Below are 24,881 nucleotides of genomic sequence, written 5' to 3' on the forward strand. Positions count from 1 at the left end.
TGAACCAGGCCCTTAGTCTTTGTTTTACTGTTGTATTAAATTTGGAAAATTGGATCACTTGTAGAAAGATTGTCTTTCTTTTGTTTGTGCCCGGGGAAATGAATCACAGATTCTGTGCATTCATACCTTTTGATTTGATATTGTCTGCTATGCAGATGACACACAATTTCTGATGTCTGTGGACTAATGGCATGTGGACCCATGTAAACCCTGGGGCATAGCTTCAAGGGAGGTGTTTGAGTTGTGACACTCCCAAATAATGATATTCCCGGCCTGTTATTTGGGACTGGGACTGCTATGTCTGTGTTTTTTCACATGATCAATCGAAAAGTGGCCTTTCATATTTGAAAGCATTCTTTAGTCCTCATTTCACTTAGAAAAGAAGTTTTAACTTGTTCATTTTGTTGAATTGGGAAATTAAAATATCTCGACTGATTTACAAATAAATTAGTAATCTGTATCCTTAGAAGTACTCCTGTAACTGGATGAAGTTTTATTACTTTTAGGATTCACAAATCATGGCAGTAGTAGGCTTGGAAAGATGTGTCATTCACTAGTTTTACATTTCAGTGATGGAAAGTTCTGGAATCTGTGCAGATTCACAAACTTCCATGCACCCAGTATTCCCCAGAGCCTCCCGATAAAAATGGTACCTTACTTGTTCGGGCAGGTTTACTACCCGCAGCAGGAAATGGCCCAAAACGCAATGTGGACACATAACATTTTTACAATGAAAACTTACCCTTTTTTGCAAAGTGCCTAGCTGTAGATTTTGAACCCTAGCTCTGCCGGCACCTAGGGAAATCTAGCAAACCTATACATTTTTTAAATTAAGACACCCAGGGCAATCTAGGATGGGATGACAAGGTTCTGTTACCCAGAATCCCTTGCAAACCTCAAACTTTGTCAAAAAAAGTTCCTCACATTTCTGTGATGGAAAGTTCTGGAATCTGCGTGGGTCAACAAACTTCCACCCAGCCCGCATTCTCCAAAGTCTCAGATAAAAATGGTACCTCACTCATGCGGGTGGGTCAAGTACCACGACATGCAAGGGCCCAAAACATATTGTAGCACAATCAAAATTACCTATCACCAAACGACCTGGTTTTGCAAGGGGGGGGCACCTGGGTTTTTGGCCCCGGGCTCAGCAGCCATCTAGGGAAACCTACCAAACCCACACATTTCTAAAAACTAAACACCCTGGGGAGTCCAGTAAGGTATGGCTTGCATGGATCCCCCAAAATTTCCCTAGCCAGAATCCCCTGCAAACCTCAAATTTAGCTGAAAAAAATCACATTTTCCTCACATTTCTGTGTGGGAAAGTTGTGGGATCACTGGGCTGACACAAATTTCCTACCACCTAGCGTTCGACTCAGGTCTCCCGATAAAAATGATACTTCACTTGTGTGGGCAAGCATAGTGGTTGCAACACGAAGTGGCCCAAATCATACTGTGGAGACTTCAAAATTACCTATCATAAAACTACCTGGTTTTGCAGGGGGGGGCACCTGGTGTATTGGCCCCGGGCTCGCGGTCATCTAGGGAAACCTACCAAACGCACACATATCTGAAAGCCAGACACCCTGGGTATTCCAGTGAGGTATGGCTTGTGTGGATCCACCAAAGTTTTCCTATCCAGAATCCCCTGCAAAACTCAAATGTAGTTGAAGAAATCACTTTTTCACCTTTTTTTGTGTGGGATCAATGTGTCAGCACAAATGTCTTACCACCTAGTGTTCCCCTTGGTCACCCGAGTAAAATGATACCTCACTTGTGTGGCTCATGGGAAACAACCTTAACAAAGCGGGCATCACATCGCGATGCCATTACAACGCGTTGGTTACAACGACCGCGTTGTTACCACGCAAAGCCATTACTACGCAAGTCATTCGAAATAGTAGAGTTTACTATTCCAACACTGTCCCCACTGTTATGTAGGCTGGAGTTGGAATAGTAAATTTTACATTTCTAATGTCAGCGCGCCATCTACTGCAAGTCGATGTAATGACCTGCGTAGTAATGGCTTTGCGTGGTAACAACGCGTAACGACCGCGTTGTAATGGCACGCGAAGTAATAACTCGCGTTGTAATGAGTCATATTTGTGGCTGTCCAATGCAGATTCAGCTAGAAACGTATATATTTTTTTTAATATTGCGCTTAGAACGCGCGGTGCTATACCCTTAATCCATGTTTTTGGCCCTTCCCAGGCCTTTGGCCCACCTACACAAAAATGTGTAGAAAAATCGATTCCCTACCCAGAATCCCCTGCAAACCTCACATTAGGCTGAAAAAATCAGTTTATCCACACATTTTTGTTTGGGATCACCGTGCTGGCACAAATGTCCTACTCCCCAGCGTTCCCCTTGTTCTCCTGAGTAAAATGATACCTCACGTCTGTGAGTGGGCCAAACGTCCGTGTCTGGCAAGGGCCAAAAACATGGGGATTAAGGGTATAGCAGCACGAATTCTAGGCACAACATTTAAAAAGAAATACGTTTCTAGCTGAATCTGCATTGGAGAGCCACACAAGTGAGGTATCATTTTACGCGGGAGACCAAGGGGAACGCTACGTGGTAGGACATTTGTGCTGGCACAGTGATCCCACACAAAAATCTGTGGAAAAAGGGATTTTTTTCAGCTAAATTTGAGGTTTGCATTTCTACCATTAACTGGAAGGAGGTTGAAAGCTCACAAAATTGCAAAAATAGCCTGTGTCCCAGTAAAATCCAAAAACTGTGTAAAAGTTATTGGTTTTCTGACAAAAGTCTGTCAGTTCCTGAAAGCTGGGAAGATGAGGATTTCAGCACCACAAACCCTTTGTTGATACCATTTTCAGGGAAAAAAACAGATGCTTTCTTCTGCAGCACTTTTCCCCATTTTTCTCTAAAAACAAAACAAAATTTAGCTGTACTTTGGCTAATTTCTGTGTCTCCTGGGGAATCAACAAACCCTGGGGACCTTTAAAATCCCCATGATGTTTAAAGAAAAGGATGCAAATTTGGCGTGGATGCCTTATGTGGTCAGAAAGTTACAGGGGCCTAAGTGCTAACTACCCCAGAGGGAAAAGGCCTCACAGCGAAGGGGATAATGAAAGTGTCATAGTATCAGAGTAGCAGAGTCTTTCAATAGTATGGTCCTGTTTATAGAGGCTAAGAACAAAGTAGAGAACAGAGTAAAGTACTAGTGCTGCAGCTTAAAATGGGACCACTGTACCTTCTTGGTGTTGCAGTCAGGTACTGTGTGAAAAATGTATTCAGTTGGAATGATTATATATTGAAACAAAGCTACAATATGCTATGTTCTACATAGTTAGGTTCACTGAAGCATGTGCGTGTTATCAGGGGTCCAACTAGTGGTCACCAGAGAGTTTCAGGATGCAGTCTGCAGTAATTCATTATTGTGATTTCAAATTGTGGTTTACACAGATACATTTCTGGGACTGTTTTAAGACTCTACTACAACCAGAGTTACCCTAATGGCAATAGTTCATGTCATCACACAACACAAAACATACATGTATTGATACATGCAGATACAGAAAGGGGCTTTTGGACAGCCGCTTTCAGCAATTGGCTACTGTGATTCAGCTTGCTTTAGGCACTGACTTTAGGAGTTGTCCGCGTACTCTCCCCTAGCTCCTGCGCTCTCTCTAATTGTGCCCCCTTCCAGCCATTTCACTTGTCCATTTCTCCCCAGGGCTTATCCTTCCCTGTCTCAATTCCTGCTGTTTTTCTTTTTTTTATCGAGGGCCCAGTTGCTGTACAGTGCTACTAGGCTGTCCTTCACAGTTTTCATGTTCTCAAGGCACTTTTTAAAATTGTTTTACTTTAGTGTTCTAACTTGGTCAACTTTTTTGGAATGGTAAGGAAAATATGGAAAAATGTTTGCAGTGTGTCACAATGTATGTGTCGCTATGCACAACTGCTTCACATACATTTCCAGGAGCTGTGACGTGCAACACATCCACGTACGTGGTACACACTTGAAATGGTTTCTCTTACCATTCCAAAATGGCCACCATGTGTCCCATGAAGGTGCATACGTGTGCACGTGTCACTTCATGGTTCCATTTTATTTATTTTAATTTTATTTATGTGAGGAATTTTAGATCGCACAAACATGACATGTGAGGGTATCAGAGCGACCTAACAATACAAGTACGAAGATAAGTTGTAGATACAGGTAGAGATGCAATAAGGATTAAGCAAGCAGCAATACAGTTATTTTATACCAGACGTCCGGCAGATTCATGATCGGGAGATACCCACAGGAAAATAGTAAAGATGATGGGCTTTTGGGCTTCTGCTGGCGGAATCTATTCATTATAAGCATTTTTACATCTATTTTGAAGGAGGTAGTTGAGGGGTTTGACCAGATTTCAGGAGGCAGTGCATTCCATATTCTTGGGGCTAGACCATAAAAGGAGCGGTGGTATGTTTTGTTGAACTTCTGTGGTTTCAAGAGTAGGGAGTTGGCGCTTCTCAAGGAAATACTACCACCCGACTGGGTTTATTTGCCAGGTAGATGGGAGTATTATGGCGAAGCCCCTTGTGTGTCATGCAGGTTATCTTCAACTAAATCCTTGCTTCAAACGGGAGCCATTTCAGATTTAGGTTCGGAATAATGTGGTTAAATCTTTTGGCTCCAGTGCTGAGCCTGGCAGCTGAGTTCAGTGTGGTTCTTAGCAGCGGCAGGCTATAATTCGGTAGGCCTGCAAGAGTCGCACTCCCATTATCTAGACGGGAGATAACTAGGGTTTGGACTGATGATTAAAAGACACCCGAGGGCAAAAAAGTTCTTAGTGTGTTCAGTTAGACATTGGATCCCCTAGTGGTTCCAATGATATGAGCTTGCATATTCAAGCGTTTGTCTAACGTTATACCTAGTGACCTAATGGAGTTAATAACATGGGGGGTGCAGTGAGTGTGGGGGGCAATGAAGAGGAATTCTGTTTTGAGTAAAAGATTATTGCCTGTTAACCATTTTTGGGTTTTCAGTAGGGTGCAGTTGAGTGTTTTGATATTTTCGGATGTGGAGATTTTCAGGTACAACTGTGTGTCATCAGCGTACATGTGGTAATGGTTGTTTGATTGCTTCAGAATTTCGGTAATAGGGTCCACGAACAAGTTGAATAGCGTGGGTGGAAGCATGGATCCTTGGGGCCCTCCAATCGAGACCAGAGTATAGTCAGAAAGGGTTTGGTTGACATTGATTCTATGAGCTCTGATACGTAGGAATGAGGCAAACCAATTTAATACGGAACCAGACAGCCCCATCCTTCATTCCAGAAGTTCCATCATGCTGTTGTGTTTGACTGTGTTGAATGCAGAGGAGAGATCAAGAAGTATAAGCAGGCATGGAGCATTCTGATCAAGCAGTCTCAGGGCATCAAAATTTGAATTTTAAAGTAGAGAGTTACTGTCTTTGCCAATGCATGTTCTAAATAACTCAATTATTTATAGAGCCTGGACATGAGCTATATTAGTATCAAGCGATTCAATATCTATTTCGAATCTGGATAGCACTGTTAATGTGAGGAATTGTTCACTAAAGAAAATACATCAGAGCTGTATGTGGAGAGCACAACCAAGAACAGTTTTAAGGTTTAACTCCGAGCAACTGGAAAAGAAAGATATCTGATTCCTCCTTTGAGCAATTTGAAAAACATTGACATGGACTGGTCCTCCCAGTGCTCATAGAATGGATACCACACACACTTACTATCATGACTTTTGACAAAATCGCCTGCTCACATATGCTTACACACAGAAGAACAGATTAAATTAGCTTCTACTGAATGGATGTTTTGCTGTCAGCATTCACTTTAAATGAACAATGTGTTTCCCTACATGGAATTCTGCTGAGAAATCAATGTCGGAAAACCTGTGAATATACTGACAGTAACTATAATCAGCGCCAGATTGGCCATTTATCCTATTGGGCATTTCCCTGGTAGGCTGAAGCCACTGCAGGCCAATTTTTGAAGGTCGATGGCCACTGCCTCTGTCACTGTCGCCAGCGACCCATGTGTATGGCGGCAGGTAAAAAGGAAGAGAGAATGAGAATGAGAGATAGAAAGCGCAAGAGAGAGAGAATGCAGCAGAGAATGAAAGAGAGGAAGAAAGTGAGATTAGTTTGTGCAGCAACAACAGATCCACAACATGTTAGCTCAGGTACTACATCAACACGTGATAGTGTTGAATCTTATCAGAAGAAACAATTTGGTCAGACGTTTGTCAGAAGACCTGAAAGTGGTTTTCGTTGTTTTAGATGTGGAAGCCCAAATCATGGTGCCTCCTTTCCCAAATGTCCTGCCCTTAATAGGGAATGCAAGAGGTGTGGAAGACGTGGACATTTTGCTTCGGTCTGTAGGGATTCTAGAAGCTGTGAGAATGGAAATGTTAAAGGTAAAGTCTCCAATGTCAATATAGAAACTGGTGAAAATAAAAGTGAAGGATATGTGGGGGAATGTTGTTATCCATAGGAGATGGAAATGTAGATACAGATGCAAATGATCTGAGGCCTCCAAAATGTGTAGTGCATGTGCAGGATGTGGAATTGGAGCTTATGGCGGACTCTGGTTCCCCTTGGACCATTGTCACTAGAGAAATGTTTTTAGATCGTTTTAAAGGAAAGTTTTCATTAGAGGATCTTAAAAAATCGAATATTGTAGCTAGAGCCTTTGATGGATCTGTTATCGAGATGGATGTTTTTCTTGAAGTGGTAATTGAGTTCAAAGGGCGCACAGTCTTTATTAAAATGTATGTTGCCGTAAAAGGTGTGAATGTGTTAGGGTGGAGGGATCAATGGTCTCTTGGCATTATTCTCAATCCCAGAAGTCTTGATCCTGTTCTGTTAGTGTCTCAAGTGAGTGAAAGTATAGATTTTAGAAATGAAATTGACACCATTATTAGTCTTTTTCCTAAAGTGTTCTCTGACAAATTAGGTAAACTCAACACATTTTCACACAAAATTAGACTTAAAGAAGGAGCATCTCCAGTTAAACAAAAACTTAGGACTGTACCAATATGTGTGAGAGAAGATCTAGAAAAACTTGTGCAAGGGCTCATTGATGATGATATAATAGAGGAAGTTGAATCCTCTGAATGGGTTTCTCCCATTGTTCTTGCCAGAAAATCAGATAAAAGTTTGAGGTTATGTGTAGATTTGAGAGCGCTAAATGCTAACCTAATAGTGGACTGCCACCCTTTACCCAATATAAATGAAGTAGTTTCCATGCTTGAGGGGGCTAAGATATTTTCCACATTTGATTTACGGTCAGTTTATCATCAGATTGTTCTCACTGACGATTCAAAGGGTTGTACCACTTTTCTAACACCCCAAGGTTTATTTCAATATAAAAGAATGCCATTTGGTTTGGCCTCTGCTGCATCTGTTTTTCAGAGAGCTATGTACCATATTTTTAAAGATGTGGAAAGTTTTGTGAGATGCTTTCAGGATGATATTCTTGTGTTCTCCCCTAACTCGCAAAAACATACTGAGCACATAAAGTAAGTTTGTAAACGCTTAGAGCAGAATGGGTTAACTTTAAAACAAGAGAAATGTAAAATGTTTCGTGAGAGTGTGGAGTATTTGGGACATACTCTAACTGGTAATGGAGTAATTTCCAAAAAGTCTTTGGTAGAAGCAATTGTAACTGCACCGGCCCCTGATAACAAAGAGAAACTTTTATCCTTTGCGGGATTCTGTGAATAATACAGGAAATTTATAAAAGACTTTGCTACCAAAATGGAGCCTTTGAGAGAGCTTACTAGGCAGAGTGTGGAATTTTGTTGGACATCAAGACAGGAGAAAGCTTTTCAATTGATCAAAAATGGAATTGTTGAGGCTCCAACTTTAAAACCATTTTGTATAAATAAGACTTGTATTGTCACAGTGGATGCCAGCATGTATGGATTGGGAGGAGTTCTTTCACAAAAAAGTGCCAAGGATGAGTGGTGTGTAGCGTTTGCCTCTCACACGCTTAACGAAACAGAATTATTAGGATGTGTGTGGGGTATTGAGCACTTTCGGAATTTCATCTGGGGTAACAGGTTTATACTCAGGACTGATCACAAACCACTTGTGTCTATCTTATCTCCTGGTGGTGGGTGGAATGCCACTGCAAGGATTAGTAGACTTATGTCCAGGTTACAGGAGTATAATTTTTCTGTAGAATATGTTCCTGGGAGGCATAATGCTACGGCAGATTGTCTTTCTCGACTTCCTAGCTCTCAAATGAGTGCGGAAAAAAATTCCAATGACATTGAGATGATTGCCACCATTTCTGATTTTGTTTCACAAGAATTTTCTGCTATTTCAGAAAGTCTGTGGAATCAAAGTGTAATTTCTGACAAAACTTGGAACCTCCTTAAGAGCTTCATTCTTACAGGATGGCCCAATAGTGGAAGTGTCCCTCCTGAACTTCAGTCATTTTTGCAAGTTTCTTCTGAACTTACAGTAGAGAATGAACAAATTTTCAAAAACGGAAAATGTGTTCCTCCCGAGTCAATGCGAGATGGTATCCTTAAACTTGTACATGAGGGGTATCCTGGGATGTCGTTCATGAAGAGGTTGATAAGATCTAGCTTTTGGTGGCCAGGTTTGGACAAAACTGTGGATAGAACTGTAAGAGAATGTTTCCAATGTATCAATAGTGATAAAATGCTGAGAACTCCCCTTAAACCAGTGCCATGGCCAGATTCCCCGTGGCAGAAGATTGCTTTTGACATATCTGGGCCATTCAATTCACAGCCTCAAGACTGCCGCTTTGCTTTGGTAATTGTCGATTATCATTCGAAGTGGCCAGAGGTTAAATTTGTTCATCATGCTACCACTCCAACCATCATTGATTTTTTTAGAGAGAATTTTTCCAGGGAAGGTGTACCAGAGGTTCTAGTAACCGACAATGGAGTGCAACTCAAATCTTATGAGATGCAGAGTTTTTTTGCCAGTGCATAACATTAAGCATCATACTACAGCCCTCTATGAACCTCAGGGTAATGGTCAGGTTGAGTGGTTCAACCGAGTGCTTAAAGATGGTGTTGAAATAGCTAAGAAATCAGGTAGAGAATGGAAAATTGTTCTGAGGGAAAAATTGTGGGTGTACCGCATAACTCCACATACTACAACTAATTTGAGTCCTTTCCGTTTGCTTAGATAGAGAGCCAGTTTCTAAGCTGTGTCCTTGGTGGATAAAAAATAAAATGTCAAAAGAATTTGTTAGTGATGATTTGGAGGAAGTGAAGTTAAAAATTCAACAAAAACAGGAAAGAATGAAGGAATCTTATGATACAAAGATGAAAGTAAAAATACCTTCATTTGTGATTGGTGATTGGGTCAAAGTAAGGAAACCAGGATTCAATATTAAAGGGTCTGCCAAGTTCGGACCTCCTATTAAAGTCATTAAAAGTAAATTTCAACACTGTTATGACACAGGATGGGAGAATTTGGAATGTTAGACATGTTGCTAAATGTCGCTTGCCTCCTGTTCCTTCCATTCGTAAATCCAACCTTTCCAAGGAACCTGACTCCATTTCTTCAAGAATAAAAACTGACCGTCGGAGGATCAAGCCTCCCAGCAGAATGAAGGACTATGTTTAATTGTTAAGGGAGAGGATGTGTTATATTCTCTGCATAATCTTTCATTTTGAGTTTTGTCTGTTCCTTTAAATGTTTTTGGAATTCTCTGTAATTCTAGACTGTTCTTATGTTAGAGATTCCGGATTCTGGACACATTACCTGTAGCCTCTTACGTATGAGCTTCCAATCCCCATATCTCCCAATTAAATAACTTTTCTATAAAATATTCTCTTGGATTTCATTGGAATACAACATCACCCCCTTGAAGTGAGAATAGATAGGCTTGTTGGAACATTCAACATACATAAAAATGCCACCAAATTCCCTGAAAATTTGGAAATTCACTTCTTTGGGGTTCTTGCTATGGTTGAAGTTTGGGCTGCTCTAGAAGTAAAAAAAATATATATTTCTAGATATCTATGCACATCTTTGCTATACAGAAGTATTCAAATGCACAACTATTTCTGCATATGAAAATGTAACAAGTGTGCAGTTGGATATGTGGAAATATATTGCAAAAGTGCTTTTACGCCCTATTTTGCTTCTAGTATTTGTCTCCATGGTGAAATATTTTTGTCAATGGAGAATCAGCTTTCCATACTTTTCCATAAATTAGGATAGTGCTTCCTACTGCACTGGAAATCCATTTACTCTAGTATTTGCAAGGAATAACGTTTTTCGTATTTAGGGGGGATATAACCAGCAACATGTTGGGTTCACCAATGTCAATGTGATCTACTATCTGGCTTAGTTTGTTTTGATAATGAGTTTCTGTCATATTGAACCATGCACTCCTGTCATAGACTGATATTCATTGCTGTGGGCGACCTGTACTAACGTCCTTCTTGGATGGCATTGTATGATGTGCATATTATGACCAAAAAAACTCTATAAAAATTGGTTACAAAAATGTTGGGTTCACCAATTCATACAGTCAGACCCACTAAGAAACGCCCACAAACGTACCTTTGCAATTAGTTTGACTTATGCAGGAATTCATCATACTGACAGAATTTGCAAGTGTGTATGTTCCATTTTTGATGATAAAATCCTACCATTCTTGATTCTCTGACATAGAAATGTGATGTTTTTCTTGCAGATGAGACTTTGTATGCACCTTTGTATTACTAAGGTGTGCATAACCATTTGAGATTGCCCTTGGTATTGAGTACCCAGACAGAAGCCACACCTGAAACAGCTGAAGGTGCAAAAATCTTAGAGTGCTTCACTGAACTACATCATAATAATTCAAAAAAGAAGTAAGAATTGTTTAATGTATATTCATTTTAATGGAAACAGACAGGCAGTAATCATCTTACATATACCTGTGTAGATGGGATTGCATACTACAAGTATTCATGCAAGCATGAAAGCACGGAATGATAGATACATGAGGCTTTCTCTTCCATGTTCTAACAAAATAGTTCTCTTGTTAAAGAAATACTTTAGGACAAGTGATCAATTGAAGAAACAAAGATAGTGTAAAAGAAAAAATGTAGATTTGGCTGCTGAATTTCAATTGAGTGAGCTATATATAATTCTGTTTGAGACGTTTCAGCAATCTGCCTCCATGCTTTATTGATTAATCTTTCATCAATGTGCTTCCAGTGATGTCCTCTGGTCTTCTTCTGGGCTTCTTCTGTCACTCTCATTTATCATATGCTTCTGCAGCTGTTAAGGACACACAGCAGTTGTATGTCCCTGCCCTGCAGGGCCCTTTGCGTATCTCATCCTGTAGGCAAAGTTCTTGCCGGCAAGCACCATTCATCCTAATTTGACATAAAGTTGAGTCCAGGGCAAACGCTGCAGGGTAAAAAGCAAACATAACAGATTAGTCTTGTAGTTCTATTGTTCAGCAAGTATTCATATGACAATAGATCTATAGGAGTATGATAACCATCTTCATCAGTTAAAATGGCAGAGACAATTTAGTGTATGGAAAAGGCGCCAAGACTACTTTTTAGTTACTATCTTGTTACTATCTTGCATCTTCAAATTACTTACCTTAAAGGATTGTGTTAATTTTATACAAGTGCTTTTGACTTTGGCATACAATTCTGTAGTTATTAACGACATAACAATATATATATATATATATATATATATATATATATATATATATATATATATATATATATATATATATATATATATATATATATATATATATATTCACTGAAAAAACCATAGGTTTCACACATGTTATAGTTAGCGGAAATTTTACTGATAAAAAACCAATGAAATTCCCCCGTTATAGTTAGTGCAGGCAACTATAACTCACGCGACCGCAATCCTCTGCTGATGCTAATACTGTATTTAGACACTTATTTGCCCATGTCTTCTTCCATACATTTTTAGCTATACATATATTACAAATATTTTTTTTTCATAAAGACACATATGTCATCAGCAGAAGATTGCGGTCGCGTGAGTTATAGTTGCCTGCACTAACTATAACGGGGGAATTTCATTGGTTTTTTATCAGTAAAATTTCCGCTAACTATAACATGTGTGAAACCTATGGTTTTTTCAGTGAATTTGCAAGGTTTTTTAAATGCTAATTCCTAACTATAACGTGTGTGAAACCTATGGTTTTTTCAGTGAATTTGTACGTTTTTTTAAATGCTAAGTTACTTTACGCCATTCGTGGCGTGCGCGCCCACTTAACGCAGTTTGTTTCGTGCGCGCACGGTGCGCTTCGCGCACCGCGCGCCCACTTTACGCAGTTAGTGCCGTGCACGCACGGTGGGCACGCGGTGCGCTACGCGCACCGCGTGCCCACGTTACGCTAGATGGGCCATGTACGCACGATGCGCTTCGCGCACCGTGCGCACATGGAGGACATATGATGCACTTCGTTTTGAAAGGTAATATTTTAATTTTTCGTAATTTTTATAAGCCATGCACAAATGGTGCCCTTCGGGCACCATTTGCACACGGGGTGAACAGAGTGTGGATAATTTTTTTTTTATTTTTTTTTTTTTAAATATTATAGTTTATCTCATATCTTATATAAGCCATGCACAATTGGTGGCCTTCGTCCATCAATTGCACACGGGGTGGGGAGAGTGTGGATAATTTTTTTTTTTATATCATTTTTTACCGTACGCGTACGGTAAGCGTAATCGGCGAAATTAGCGAAAAAAAAACAATTCCGTTTTTTGCCTTGGGGGAGCTTTGGGGACTCCCTCAACAAGGCTATGTGTGTGGAAGCTGTCTAAACAGCCCCTTTACATGTTTTTGTGCTTTGTATTTTCATCATCACTCTCAGTGCGAGAGAGAAAATGGCGGCCGCCGCTTCCTGGTTTCGGCCGATTCGAATGTTTACTAAGATCTAAGAGCCAATCAGAATCGCGCTCGCGCACGCCACCGTACGCGTACGGTAAGCGTACCGTAAGCGCACCGTAAGCTGGCTCAGATATATATATTGATTTAAAGGCTATTTTCTCAGAATCTACTGAACAGATTTACACCAAACCTACAAAAGGCACTTCCTTGACCTGAGGACTACCTCTCTGCCAAATTTCAAGTAATTCTGTTCAGCCGTTCGGGCTGTAGCCCTGTCTAAAGGTCCTATGGAAAAATGCATGGGAAAAACGCGTTTTGGGACCCCCCTTTTATCTCAGCCCCCGCTTGACGAATCCCCCCGAGACTTTCAGGGTAGGAGCGGAGCGTAGCGCCCCACCTATTTTGAAAACTTCGCGAGGATTCGTCGACCGGCGCCAAAGTTATTCAAAATAGAATGTTGCGGATTTCCTATGGAAACGTGGTCCTAACTATAACTACCTACTGGCGACCGCCAGTAGGTAATATATATATATATATATTTTTTTTTTAAATGTCAACTTATTGAACACGTGCTACTTGCTAGGAAACTGAAAAACACATACAAAACCTCACAATGATGGTGCCTAATTCAGGCACAAACTGACAGCTTGCAGAGAGAATTCTACAAATGTATCAAGTATACTGTGGTCCATTTCCTATTTTTGCATTCACTCAGTACCCTGGATGCAAGAAAGGACTACTCAAGGATTTAAGCGCAGACAAGTGGAAATCAGAGACTATGGGGCTTATTTACAAGCCCCATGTGCCGCTGGTGCATCACTTTTAATGTGGCAAAAAGCACAAAAATATTTTAAACACACACAAGTCTGAGTCGGGAGCTGTATATTGTAGCGTCCAGATCCATGGTTATCAAACAAGCCAAATGGAGATGTGATGAAAGGGGCATATGTAAGGGTCTACAGAATATTTAACTGGCGTTCAGCGACTACATATATCCAAGTAGCGTAGGTGCATGAACATTTTTGAAGAGAACTGAGATGTAAAAATCTTCAACAGACAGGATGAGGGTCAGGATAAATAAAGACCAAAAGGACAGAGAGATATGCTTTGTGGAAATTACAAAGCTGAGGATGATAGAAGAGAATGCAGCATTTATGAGACAAAAAAGTACATTTGAAAAAAAAAAAAATGCCGCGTTAGTGAAGGTTAAGATATAATTTTGAGGGTCAGATTGCATATGGTTATTTGGGGGAAATAAGGTTAGTTGGGGATGAAATAAACATTTTATTGTGAAAAATAATAGGGAGCTATGGATATGGCAATCAAGTTGGAATCTTAAATCAACAAGCATTTGCAATGCAATAGGAATCGCATTTACGCGAGACCTATTGCATTGCACCACGGACAACGGGAGGGGGGGAAGCACGGACAATGGGAGTGTGGTCGGTGGAGGGTGGAGAAGGGGGCGAGAAGGCACAGACAAAGTTGTGCTCACTGTCTAAATAACACATACCATACTGTGTAACACGCGAAGTAAAGAGGCCGGTAGCCATGAGAGGGTACAAATGACAACAAATGACGACATGGCCATAATAAGGAGGGACAAACAAGCCTCATAATCAATCAGACTGCAGCATTTACGAAAGACAATGACACAAGCCAATTAAAAACATGGGCAGAGAGTGGGTAGAGCTTTCACGGAGCTTCCACTCCATACTCCATTACTGCATGCCTCGCAAAGCGAGCAGCGCATGCGCGCTGGCGGTATAGGCTCAACCTAAAAATTAGAGGAGGACTTACAAAACGATTAGAGTAGAAAATCAAGTGCCTTAAATAAATAACCCATGGGCCAGAAGAATGGTTTAGAACAGACAGAACAGCAGAATTCAACTGAACAGTGAGCGTTGACAAGGATAGAAACAGGCATCAGAATGAATGGAGTGAAAAAGAACAACACTAGCAGTCTAGTGAAGCAAGGTGAGTGTATGAAAGGGGTGACCAAAGAAATATTTTAAGGTTTGACAGGTACAATGGTTTATTTTTGGAGAGTGCAGCAAATTATATAGGTCAATAGAAACAGATAATCAGGGACAAGAGACTGGTGCAGGTATCACAGATTAAAATTTTTTAATTTTAAAGTTGAATACACAAGATGGGCGGTGTGGCGAGTAGGTCACTAATTCTTCCTCAGCAGACAAATTGTAGCTGCAGCTATCACCCATGTCTTTATTTAGTCTCCTAACTTGCCTACATTTCTACATCAGCTACAGTCTAAGGGGCAGATTTACTAAGACTTCATACAACACAGTGCTGCTCAGAAAGATGCTGCGCGGCTTCGTGTGAATCAGAGATAGCTGAAGAGCACCATACATACATAAATATGGTGCTTTTCAGCTCTCTTCCAGCACTGGCACACTTGTAGGTGCTAGCATCAACACAGGCATCCTTGCACCATGCTGCATGGGTGCCAGAGTTATGGGAAGGATTAATTTGCTCAGGTAGGCTTTGATAACGTAAAGAAATATACATGTTTCTCCTTGTTACACCTCTCTGTGGAAGGCATACCGATTTCACAAACCGTACAAAATCTGGAATTGCATGAAATTCATAGGTGGATGCTCAGGAACACCCGTGTTCCATAAATGGAATGCATACCGCTAAGAAATGTAATGAAACTCAGCAGAAGATGCTTGGTTACATTATCACGAAAGGCAGCGTAAATCAAGCATTGATTGGCTTTGCAAATCCCAAATAAGCCTTTGCGTTGCCCTGTGTCGCCTTGTGCGCCACAAGGGTGACCCAAGGGTGACACACAGGCTTATTAAAGTTTTGCAGGATTTAAAGATTTTTATTTAGATTTGGCTTGTAATCCCTATTGCGAGAAAGGTGTATTATACAGGGTCTCTCCTTTCATGTTATCGGGGAAACCCTATATGGTCGAATGAGTTGAATATTGCACATGATTGTCCCGTTTTAATCTGTATGTATTTCTGGGTTTTTATTATTATTGTATTTATGTGTAATGTGTATATTGATCCAAATTTTTAACGGAAGTAGGACTGTTTTATGATATGTATCTTTTATGGATATTTTTAATACCCAAATTAAGATCATTTGAATGAATTGAATTGACACACAGGCTTAGTAAATATGGGCCTAAATATGTATACTGATAATCACTATGGCCATCTATATGACTTTAGTGCCTGATGAAGACAGGCTATTTCCATATATTATGGTAAATAATAAGATAAAATACATATACATAATTATTATTTACTTATTAACTTATTAAGTAAATAATAAGATAATGTTATTATCTTTGAGGTGTCAGATGGTATTAGAAGTGTATCTTCAAAAAAGGAGACTGCATTATAGATGAAGAATTACCCCAGGGATCACCCCAGATAATCGGGCATGCATTTTACGGAGGGAAAAGTTTTCAGCTGTCCAACAGTTTCTTGGGATTAGCAAACTGGCAACCAAGAATCCTCCATGTTAGCGCATTGGTGTCTCAAGACTTGATCTATACCTCTGTCTCCTTATTTGAAGATAAGCTTCTAATACCAGCTGACAATGTAATACTTTTTATCCTTTCATACCATTGCTCTATCCTTTTGTACCATTGGTCTATCCATCAGAATGTCTGTCAGTCTACTTACATTTGACAATCGAGTCTGAAGTCCCATTTACCAACGTTGTGAATTTTTCCTCTCAGAGTTTTGTTACAATAGAGTCCTGATGATGATTCTATTATTTTAAAGGATCGAAACGTCATTGACTACTAAGGTGGACCCACTTTATTATAATTTATTTGTACTTTGTGGGCTGTGACCTTATGATTTTGTGAGAGGCACATTTCAGTATATTACACATGTGTACTACACTCTGAGCACCAAACACATTTGTACACCTCATTACACTTTATTCTTTGTTGATGCTTAATATTTATTGATTTTTCATGATGGATTATTCAATGCAGAAACATCATTTTGTGAGTACATGATTCATCTCTTTCTATGAGGGACCACCGTTCTTGCTATATAATTACCCTCATGTAGGTTACACTTTATTAAGTAGGTAAACCGACTGGTTTAAGTGAAGTAGGAGAGTCTAGCTTCGGGTTGTTTGTGTGTGTGTGTGAATGTGTGCATGTGTGTGTGGGCATGTGCGTGTGTGCATGTGTGTGTGTGTGTGTGTGTGTAACTCCTTTTACGATTAATTTGTGGATATATCATGGTTGTAGGTATCTTTGTTACTGACTTCCATACTCATACGGCTACTCAATTGGATTGGAAATTTGTAAGTAATGACCATTTATACATGGAAGTGTAGAGGATATGCCTAACATTTAAGAAGGTCATACGTCATGTCCTTTTTTGACAACTGAACCCTTGATTTCAGTATAAATAGTTCTCCACAAACCCTCTAAGATGTATGATTCTTTCTAATTTGTTTTCTAAAGTTTTCATCAAATTCATTTATTTATTTTTGTTGTTTTAAATTTAAAGTTACAACCAGCTGCCTATTTTGTGGTAGATCAATTGTTTTAAAAGCTAGTTACATTTTCTATTTTATGGTGATTAGAAAAATAGTCATACAAGGCCATGCAAATTTCTTCTCCTAATATACATTGTTAAACATAAATAATGGATATATTAAAATAACTTTATTAAATAAATTGAAAAGAATGAGAAAACCTAAAGGCTTAATGAAGAATTGGGGGGCGTGGCTTGGCACTGATAGAGTGAGCAGCTCAAATCGTGAGCTCCCCATCGGCCAGCCGCCATCAAAGGCCATCCCGAACCACTGTATAGGGCACGATACCCCGCAGCGCTCCCATGCAACCAAGGACACAGCTGGAGTGTTTCGGTGACGAAACGAGCCTCCCGCGCAGCCGAAAATCAGCAGGAATTATCTGGGATCAGCGCGGGTGAATGAGGACCCAAGATGGCAGCGCCCAGCAGGAACAGAAAGAGTGCGAACGAATGCCGACCTTCCACAACGAGGAGTGAAACTCCAGCAGCGGGGTGCCCTCTCTTCCTCCCTCTGCAGGGAGTGGCGCAGCGGGCCGGAGGTACCCGGACAGACTTCCATTGATAGTACACCTGGGGCGCCGAATCCGCCGACCGCAATGAAACACAGCGGTAATATGGCGGCGTGAATACTTACCAGCGATAGGCGCGCCCTGATCTGCCTAGCTGGCGTGACCTCACTGAAGGCCTGGGGTGATCCCTCCTTCCCGCCTCCGATACAAGATAACCTCGAGTAACGGGATGCCCTCCCTTCCTCCTCCTGCAGGGAACAGCACAATGTGCCGGGGGCGCAGACAGACCCCTATCGTTGGCACACCTGAGGTGCCGAGCCCGTCGACTGTAATGAAGCCCAGCGGTAGGATGGCGGCGTGATAGCTATGCGGGGATAGACGTGCCCTTCCCGCCTCCGACACAAGATAGGGCACCAGGCTTGGAGGCCCCCTGTGCAGGATTACGGTGAGAGTGACCCGCCATCTGCAGGCCCTGAGACGGCCCCGTGAAGTGCATTGTTGGCAGGAGAGCGGAATCGCTTACTGGGGCCCCTTTAGTGTGTAAGCCTGGAGTGCGGAGACGACATGAGGCAGCGTGTGGAGCGGCGGAGCGGTGGGCCCAGGTGGGGACAAAGCAAAGACAGACACCGAGGTGAGTCTGCGAGGAGGATCTTGCCTAATGTGCAGTATTGTGTGGCCCGACCTCTGCCTGAGCCAACGGTTGCTGCGGACGAGGGGCAGGAGGGACCTGGAGGGGTGATCGGTGACTGGGCCTATGGCTTTGGGTGCGTTTCACAGCGACTGGCACTATCTTTGATCCAGAAGACGGGTGAGAGACGGGACACCCAGGCAATCACTTTCTAGAAGAGATAGGCACATAACAGGCGGAGGTGAATTGTGGCATCCCATGAGCGCGCGCACTACCAGAAGCACCATTGGACGCGAAGACACCATGGGGAAACCACTCAAAAAGAAGGATAGAGAAGACTCCACCATGAAAGCGCCTGCGGAAGAGAGCAGGCAGACTAAGCAGCAGGGAGTCCACCCTGTAGTCCCCACACTACTGGATATCCTACAGGCTATCATCACCTCTAGTGAGCGCCTGGAAAGTAAAATTGACTCGTTGAGCTTACACATGGGGCTGCTCCGAGAAGACCATAGAAAACTAGCGGACAGGGTCAAGTTGAATGAAGGGGAGCTCGCGGAAGCTATACCGGCGCTCACTGCCATGCAACAACGAACGTCTCAACTGGAAACTAAAGTGCGGACACTGGAGGAAAGGAATGAGGATGCCGAAAACATGTCACGCAGAAGCAACCTGCGGATCGTGGGCCTTCCAGAGAAAATGAAGGCTGCGACATGACGGCCTACCTTGAGAAGTGGCTCAAAGAAGAGATAGCGCCTGAGGGATTGTCGAACTTCTTCGCCCTGGAGAGGGCGCACCGCGTCCCTGCGAGGCCGCCCCTCCCAGGAGCTCCGCCAAGCGTGGTGATCGTGAAACTCCTACATTATAAAGACAGGGACCACATCCGGACCCAGGCACACCTCAAGGGAGACGCACAAGTACACAACTCGATGGTGCGCATCTTCCCAGATTTTTCGCGGGAGGTGCAACGGCGAAGGAGATCCTACAGAGACGTGAAGCAGAGACTACACCAGCTGGACTACAAATATGTGACGCAATACCCAGCTACGCTCCGAGTGGTAGCGGCGGGGGCACGGAGTTCTTCAAAACCCTGTAGGGGTGTCTGACTGGCTGGATCGCCATGACAGAGCTCGACCTCCACAGACCCTGGCAAAAAGAGGACGGCGAGGACCACGTTCCAGGACACAGAGGGCTAGAACGGACTCTCTGACGCCATCGCAGGAAGAGGCACAGCTTGAGCGACTGAACGCGATGCAAGTGGTGGCCCAGGTCAGGGGAGGGGTGCGAAGCCAAGACCTCCCCAAAGACAGCAACCATGCGGGGGGCACAGGTGCTGAGGGGGGGGTCAAGCGACTCTGAGGTGCAGAGTGAGCCGCTTCCGAGTGTCACACCACACACGGCGGATGGCATCATGTGATGGTGAGACCTAGTGGACTAGGTGAGGCAGAACATGAACATGGCGGGACGCCCCTGCTGTTACATACAGGTACTGGGGTAATTAAGGGGGAAGTACTGCGGGGTAGACTGCCGAAGGTGCGGAGAACGATGGCGGCTGCCGAAATTGGGAGAGCTTCAACGGCCGGCCACCCTCTGGGACTGACTGACTACCCTACAAGCAGTCACTTCTAGACTTTATAAACTGGTTTGGATGGGGGTTGTTTTTTCCTACTTAACCCGGGGAGCGGGAGTTCGAGGGCAAGGTTGTTGTTGGGCCAGGGGGAAACACTGGGTTGCAGAATGTTGGATATCATGTGGGCTCAAATGGGAGACGGGCGAGGTGGGTGCTGCCCGGCCTGGAAGGGGCTCTAATCACGGTAATACTCGACAATGGCTGACAACCGACACTACAAATACATGACCTGGAATATCAGGGGCATGCACACTATGTCTATACGCCATAAAGTCAGCTCATATATCAAACGATGAGGAGTCCAGATAGCTCTTCTACAAGAAACGCACCTAACACAAAAGGAGGGGCAGGCATTACACAGGAGGTGGAGAGGGCAGCTCTTCTACACTACTTACTCGGGCTATGCCCGAGGGGCGTTAGTGTGGGTCCAAGCGGGAGTCCCGTTCCAGTTGCTCGATTCAGTAACTGATCCGGAGGGCTGCTTCGTGGCCATCAAGGGAAGGCTGAGACATTACCATGATTAGTGTGTACGCCCATAACGTAGACCAGCCTGCATTCTTTGTGACACTAAGCCACAAATTAGCACAATATCTCGCAGGTACTGTGATAGTGGGGGGCTACTTCAACAGTGTAGACAATGTACTTCTGGACCGGTCCCACCCCGCGTTTCCACGTGCTACTAGATGCCTTATTGTGCTCAGTGGACGCTCAACAACAGGTCACGTCAGCAGATTATCTGGCACGCACCATTTCGGACCATAATCCACTGATTATGTCCCTGAAGTGGGCACACCCGCCGGCGGCGATCCCCAAATGGCGACTTCGACCAGACACACATGAGGATCAGGTCTTTCGGGAGGAGATCAGGGGTGAGATAGCTGATTATTTCCGATTCGACACTGGGACAACGGCATCCCTAACCACAGAATGGGATGCTTTTAAGGTGGTATTGAGGGGCCAGTGCATTACACGTGCCACGGGAGTCAGGAAGGTCATTCTGAGGGAAGTAGAGGGGGCAGAGTTAGCTCTCCGAGACGTGGAACGCAGGAGGCTGGGACTTTCGGCGCTCCAAAGGGCGCTCATGGAAACCAAAGAGGAGACAGCGAGACAAACGGAGAGGCTCAGGAGCTTTGACTACAAAAAATATCTGGAGCGCACCCATGCCGAAAGGTACAAGTCTGGATCGCTCCTGGCTTGGCTGACGGATCCGGTGAGCCGGGGCTCTCCGCTAGTGGAAATAGAGGACGAATGGGGGATCAGACACTTTGCTCAGTTTGCAGGCCTTCTGGAATATTGCGGCCAGGTGGGGGGTCAATTCTTCCACATAAGTTGCGAAAAATTTGTCTGGCAGGCCATATGTGCCCGCCGTTTTATTACACGCCATTCCCTTGATGGCCACCCGAATCTCCCGTTGCGTGATATCCGCCCCTAGTAGCTCCGCAATTTCAGGGGTTAGTCGTTTCAGTGGTAGATCAATCAGGTAGTCCCCCATGTCTGCCAACTCACATGTATACGTTCTGGTATAAAGTGAGGTGTAGTAGCGTGCAAAAACCTTGTTAATCTTACCCTGAGCAAAGTGTCTGATCCTCCATTCGTCCTCTATTTCCACTAGCGGAGAGCCCTGGGCGATACTGTGGGCGAACTCGATGGGGCACGCACTATGCTAGCCCGATTTGGCACGGTGACTGGACTCCAGGTTAACTGGCAAAGATCCAGTTTGTTTCTGCTAACCCCGGATTCCCCTCCACCGCTTACTTTGTTGTGACTGCGGTGGGAATCCTAGATGCCTACAATACCTGGGTGTTTAAATTTATCTTGACATATCGGACCTCTTGGAAGGCAATGTAGGCAAGGCAGTGAAGGCGGCGAAAGCAGCAATGGATTTCTGGAGCACACTCCTGCTTTCCGTAGCTGGAAGAGTGGCGGTCCAAAAGATGATAACGTTGCCATAACGTTGCCACACCTCCTATATTATTTCGGGACACTGCCAGTCTGGATACCACGGGCGATGTTTAAAGAATTGGACTCGATGGTCACTTTCTTTATTTGGGGCACAGGCAGACGGAGGGAAGCACTGTCATCATTGCGACGCCCTACAGCAGAGGGAGGGCTAGCGGTGCTGGACCTTAAGAGTTATTATCTAGCTGCGCAGCTATACTGGCCGATACAATGGCTTACGGCAGACCGCAATCCTGACAGGGAATGCTGCCCGAAAGCACCAGATACTGCCAACCTAGCAAAAATCCTTTTACGAGTCCACCGCACCGCGCCAGCAGACACAAATGCTTCCAAGGTGGTAGTGCACTGTTGGTCCAGATACCTGAGGAAGGTGGGCGCTGCGACTCCCTATTCCACTGCCATACCACTGACAATGTTACGGTATCTCCCACAGGGAGAGCACTGGGCAGGGCTAGAGGACTGGGTAGAAACGGGACTCAGAGAAATGGAACACCTATACAGAGACTCCGCACTCTTACCCTTCGAGGACCTGCAGGGTACATATGACATCCCTGGGGGTCACTTCCTGAAGCATAGGGCCTTGACTCACAAGATGAGGGAACATTGGAGGGGCATGGAGCCGCAAGCTCTGGCGGGGTGCAGCTATGTGGTGCTCTCAGCGGGAAGAATTAAAACGGTGTCCTGCTTATACAAGGCCATACAGACAGATGCACAGCGGCCATTAGAGCGCCTGAAACTACAATGGGAAGAAGACCTTGGTAAGCAAATACCAGAGAGGGACTGGGAAAAAATTCTAGAACGCATACCAAAGGCGTCCAGGAACGCACAATTTAAATTAATTAACTATTATGTACTGCTCGGAGCATATCTAACGTCAACCCGCATTAGGAGGTACTTCGGTATGGAATCAGCGGCCTGCCCGAGATGCGGAGAGAGGGAGGCACACATACTCCACATGTTTTGGGACTGCCCCCTACTGCAGACTTTCTGGGGAGACATACGGCAGTTAATAGGCGACTTGATTGATAAAGAACTGCCACAGACACCAGAGCACTTCCTCTTGGGATGGTTTCCACACACGGCCAAGAACAGGGTGATGGAGAAGTTTCAGGACCTTGCTTACGTCCTAGCCAAGAGGGAAATAGCTAGAAACTGGAAGGCCCCGAGAGGTCCGCTGTTCGCCACCTGGAGAAGAGAATTAGAGAGGTGGGTGGGTGCGGAAATCAGGCTACTGTTTATGGAAGCCAGTCGGGGGTGGTAAGATGGACAGGGCCAAAGTCTGCGAAACCTTAGTAGATGAACTAATAGCCTCTGGAAAGGAAGACGTTGAAGAGGTGGGCTCCCCTAGAGCCGCTACCGCGGCCCTGGGCAGTGGTCTGGAAAGACACCAAATTTAACGCACTCAAATCTGGCCACCACCATACACGTCTGATGAATCCCGCATTTACGAGCAGCTGCTAACAAGCTGCCCCTATGTATTATTTGTACCATTGCAACCCAGGGGGGAGGGGGGAGGGAGTGGGGTGAACTGTTCTATTTTTTGAGAAGTTTGATTGTAAGATTTCGCGATTGTTACCAGACCATCTGTCATACATGCCAAGGACTTATCCGTCATGAAGTAATGTCTGTGATAATAAGGATTAAATACCAATAAAATATGGTTAAAAAAAAGGCTTAATGAAGAATTATTTATAATTGAGCTAAGTGCATCCCTCAAGAATTTAATTACAAAAAACCTCTTTAGAATTGGGCACATTCCAATTACATTTTGGTTCCAAACCACAAAGTAGACTCTCAGTAGTAAATGAACAAAATCACAAGTCTCATGTCCTAAGAGATTTTTAAGTTGCTGCTAGGTGCACAGATTTGATGACCAAAATATCTGACTAGTGAGCTACATTCTATGTTGCTGTTCAACCCTTAATGTTTCCTCAAAGGAATGAATTACTGCCACTGCTAAAATTTGCCCACCGAGGTAGGAGGGGATTTTCTTTGGCAAGAAGATTCATTTTAATATTCTGGTACTACTAAGGTAAATACTGTATCACTTCCAATCATAGCATTTATTCTTACCACAGCTATTAATGACAAACCATTGGCTGATTTGCTTCATCTGTGTAATTTTCTGGGAGGCGTTGTAGCTATTGTGATTTTTTGAGTCAGTCTTGAGTAAATGTAGTGCTATAGATTGTCTAATGCCTTAGCATTCTGTTGATCAGATTTTTAGAAACCAATTGGTTATGAACCCTGTGTGGTCAGTAGAAAGATGTGATGAAGTCTCCTTAGGAGGAATAGATCGCTCATTGGCAAATCATACTCGTTGTTGTAAAGAGAATGCATGTAGCTGGTCACAACTGTGTCAAACCTAGGTTACTAAAGGAAAATTAAGAAAGGTGGAGAAAAGGCACTGCTGATCTGGGAGCAGAGTTTGACAACCTAACAGAAAAAACGAGTTACTTTGAGACCACAGAAATTGTACTCAAACACTCTCCAAAAGAAGCAGCGATTCCATCAGTAAAGAAGGACTGACTCTTTGCTAACCTAAATTGATGAGTAAATTATCCGTATCTGTGCTTCTGCGTGTCTGATCTGTGTCGGGTCACTTGGCTAGCATCGAAAGGTGTTTTAAAAAAAAACAAAAAAATTAAGTAAACTGTACGTTGTCTGCAAAATCTCTTTAGTTGTGCAGAGTTAAAAATATGTTTAGCTCCTCAAATATAAAGCTGAATATGTCAATATCATAGCCATG

Source organism: Triturus cristatus, chromosome 6 (genome assembly GCF_964204655.1).
Source record: "Triturus cristatus chromosome 6, aTriCri1.1, whole genome shotgun sequence".
NCBI classification, from domain to species: domain Eukaryota; kingdom Metazoa; phylum Chordata; class Amphibia; order Caudata; family Salamandridae; genus Triturus; species Triturus cristatus.